The sequence below is a fragment of the Bactrocera latifrons genome, unplaced genomic scaffold (assembly GCF_001853355.1).
Source record: "Bactrocera latifrons isolate USDA-ARS-PBARC rearing strain unplaced genomic scaffold, ASM185335v1 scaffold_45, whole genome shotgun sequence".
In the NCBI taxonomy this organism is placed as follows: domain Eukaryota; kingdom Metazoa; phylum Arthropoda; class Insecta; order Diptera; family Tephritidae; genus Bactrocera; species Bactrocera latifrons.
Window position 1 is genome coordinate 543,672 of NW_017537101.1, and position 4,539 is coordinate 548,210.

Here is a 4,539-nt window from a genome sequence, read left to right on the forward strand (position 1 = left end):
TCGATCAAAGAAACAGTCGCTGCTGTCGCAACTTGGCTCCCACGTCATTGATAACAGTCAAAGCTTCGAAGTTGTAAATAATTTCGTCTAACCTGGATCCAGTATTAACATCAACAACAAAACGGATAACTCTTGCCAACAGGTGCTACTTGGAACTGCGTAGTAAATTGAGAAGTAAAGTTCTCTCTCAACGAACAAAGACCAAACGCAACAAGTCACTCATCATCCTCTTCTGGCCGTATGGTGCGGGGCATGAACGATGACAACATCCGATGAGTCGGCTTTACGACATTTCGAGAGAAAGGTTCTGCCGAATATTTATGATACTATGCGCATTAGCAACGGCGAATATCGCAGAATGACTGGCACGCTGTCGTAAGCTCGGCTATAACCGCATAAAAGGTGTATTGATTAAATCCAAAAGTACAGGGTACCTTCATCTAGCCCGAATATAATCATTTTTGTTCCAGTGTTAGACTTTATATCGTACGAGCCAATCAATATTTAAGACATTATAATATCATTTAAACTAAACATAACGCATGTTTTAAAAACAGATAATCACATATCAAATAGACTTCTTGTTGTAATAGATGAGAACCCGAATGTATGACCTTGCATATTCCCTTCAATCCAAAAATCTTGTTTGAACATAGAACATAGAAATAATAAATACACCAAGCTTTCGGTTTTTACTTAAATTTAATTTAAAGGTCTCCAAATTAAGCTTAATTTACGCTAGTTATCTAGGAGGAATTATGACATACCGAATATGCCATGTTTTGCTAATTCAAATTGTAATTGTTTGCAATGCATAGTGCATAGCCGATTTCTAACCATATTGTTATATTTACTATAATTTCCATCCTCAAACCACTAATTTGTTTAACCCTGTTATTATATAACATATGTGCCAAATATAATTGATGCTAGCAGCTCTGCTAGATATATTTAGACAGAACTGTTTAGGTAACATGACCCTGCCTATTCAGTGGGTGAGTAATTTGTGTTGCTTTAATTATGCCAATTATCTGGCAGGTCATTGAATTAATTTGTTCTTCAGCATCTTCACACATTTGTACAGAAGCTAAGGAGTATACATACTGGAGCAAATTGAAATGGATTTCCTTCTTCTGCTTGCACTCCATCACAGCATGTACCTGTATAGTTGCCTTAGTTAGTAACGTCTACTTCGTCCTCACGACCACCTATCACTTCGACTTTGTGACTACCGACATCTGTGTTATCTTTTCATTTCACAAGTGTCTAATAACTACTGTCAACAATTTGGTTTCCAACTATGTAGACAAATGTGTAATAGAGGGGCGGTCGAAGTTTCACCCAATCTCTGGCATGCCTGCGTTGAAGTGTCCACTTAACCATTGGATAAAGTATATAGTGACTAACAACGCAGTATCTAGCCTTTAGCAAAACGATTTTTACGAAAAAGTAGCTGGTGTTATAGGAGCATCACCAAGACACCATGTGTGTGATAACTATGCGACTAGTTGGCTGTTCGAAATCCAAGTAAGTTTTTTGTTTGTAATAGCATTTGAAGACGTAGTAGGTTCTTGTGTTTGGAAAAGAAACTCGGCCATGCAGCTATTAGTACATCTAGATAATGTGTATTTATGTACTTATTTTATATGTGTAAGAGTATGTCGTAGCAGTTGACAAAAATGTAGTGTACATATCTTTCGTTTGAGGAGACTTTACGCTTAACGAACCAATCACAAAGAATATATTGCAGGCAAAGACATTGAATACACAAAAGCAAACGATTTTTAGTTGCTGTAGACATTACAGTACAACTCAATGTATGGGCAAATGTTCATTACCATCGGGGAAGGCGGATGCCGCCCGTATCTAGCTTCTAATCTTGATTCTAAGAGTATGCCGGAATCGTGATAAAAGGCATTTAAACGAAAGTATTTCTAGATTGACATGTGGAATATAAAAAAGACATAAACTGTTTGTCGTCTGTTGTCGGGTTTTATACAAGTATATTTAATAAATTATAAAAATTTATTTCATATACATTGCATATGTACATATATAATATATATATATTTAATTGTTTTGTAAAAAAATATACTTGCAGTATCTTTTACATACCAATCGCATACCATAATTCTAAATGTCAATGTAGTGAAGAAATATGATAACAGCTCATTCTCAGCAAGGATACTATTGTCTTCGGCCTGTTGAGTGAACTCACGAACTCAAAGCTAAAGATGGCAACACGTTACGGAGTTTTGAAAGGATGCATGGATTGGAAAATAAATGTTCTGTCCTTAAAAATCACGTAAAATCTACTATTGAAGCTATTGTGTTGCTTAAAGTATGAGGATTTGTGATCTATTTTATACGAAATATTATGCATATTAAGATCACTTTAAAAAGAATAGATATTACTCGAAACTAATCGGACTTGGCTTAGAAATAATAAATATGTTTTTGTAATATTAGTATTTATTATTGCTTTAAATCTTACCTATTGATTTTGAAACTTCTTAGTCAAATTGAACGGAAAACCTTAAACATTATAAATATTATACCTTGAAATTTTCAGGACTCTTTTACCAAAATGGTCAAAATAATTTTATATGATTTTTTAATTTTTCTTTGCATAGCTAATATTTGCACCGTGGTTAGAAGTAAAATTTAAGCTAATAAAAGCTAATGGGTACTAATAAAAGATATCTCCGACTTTCGTGCGAGCTAGTTTTCGGTAAGAAGAATGCGTTCTAGTCTACTACAGAAAGGTATGATTTTCAAGACTCATGCTTCGACGCTTAGCAAAGTATATGATGAGCACGCGCAGCGTCACAGAAAATATTTAAACACCCGAAAGTTTGATAGGCTCGCAGACTTGTAGGCGAAAGCAGTTATATCCTTCCCTGCATTTACACTTTTTCCTTTGGCTTAAAACATTTGAATGGCTGTAATTGCAACTTTGCACTCCCGACTTTCTTTTATCTGTATTGGAAACTTTTTTCAAAAGCGCTTTAAAATAACACCACTTTTTATAGCAAAAAAGTGCAGTGTAGCATATTTTGTGGCGCTTTGCACGCGCGTTCAAGTGCCCATGAATGTGGAAATGAATAGACGGAGGAATATGTGTAACTAAACAAATGTGAAACTGCCGAGCATTTTTTCCTAAATATGACGTATAAGCATTTCACCACACGTGCATATACATACGTATGTAAATATATGTGTACATGCCTGGCTCCATGCATGGGAGCGCCTCGAACGTTAAGCGAAACACTCAGCATCTGCATGAGACAGCAGTCAAGGAGTTGGCAAAAATGCGTTTTATACTTCCGCGAACTCCTCTTTTCATTTTTTGCCTAACTTTTTTTACGTTGTGACGTTGCTATCCCACTACCATGCATATTCATAGCAGCGACATTCAATTATGGAGATAGTTTATCTGGCAGGTAACAGACTGCCATGTTATAAAATGCTAAAAATGTTTAAAAAGTAAATAAATTTATTTATTTTAACAAAAAATTAACATGTTCTCACGAATTTTTACTATTAGTTGTTGTTTTCTTGTTTAGTTTATGTGGTTCACTTTTTAAAATTAAAAAATACTATTTTGCTTTATATTTATAAATAAAATCGTGACAAGTTATTATAACTTAAGTTTTATTCTAGTTGTTCAATTTGTTTCTGTAACTGAGCTTAAAAACTCTCTTGTCTTTCCTGTTTTGGCTAATTCCGAATGTCTGAGGATTGCTACTCTCGCGTGAGGAGTGATCGTTGGGTCTTAATTTTACGAAGATAGACCCTTTATTAATAAATATTCACTTAAATTATTCCCAATTTATAAGACGAGTGTGGGGTATTCGTTAAGAATTTAGAAATAATTTCACTTTATTCAATTTATTCCAGATTATTACTTGTGAATACAATTTTTATGAAAATTTCGTAAATAAATATAGTTAAAGCAGAGATAATATGTTAGGTTTGCAGATGTGGCTAGTAATGTGTGTAAGTTTTGTGCTGATGTATATATATTTTTCAATTGTAGTGCAACCCTGTGCAAACATGTCTTCTGACGCATGCGCAATAGTATTATGATTCTTTTTTAGTAGAGAGATTCTTATTTTCGCGATAAAAAACGGTACAGTAGTCCTTTATTTTCGCGTTATTTAAATTGCTATAATACTATAATTGTAAAAAACATGTGATGACAAATGTATATTTATCCTAAATATAACTTTAACAAGTAAGGAAGGGCTAAGTTCCGGTGTCACATTTTATACTCTCGCATCAAATACCGTATTTGTGTAAAGTTTTATTCCGCTATCATCATTGGTTCTTAATGGATATATTATGCAGAGAAGGCATCAGATGGAATTCAAAAGAGCGTTATATTGGAAGAAGGCGTGATTGTGAACCGATTTAACTCATATTTCGAACATGCCATAAGGGTGCTAAGAAAATATTATGTACCGAATTTCATTGAAATCGGTTGAGTACTTCCTGAGATATGGTTTTTGGTCCATAACTGGGTGACGCCACGCCTAT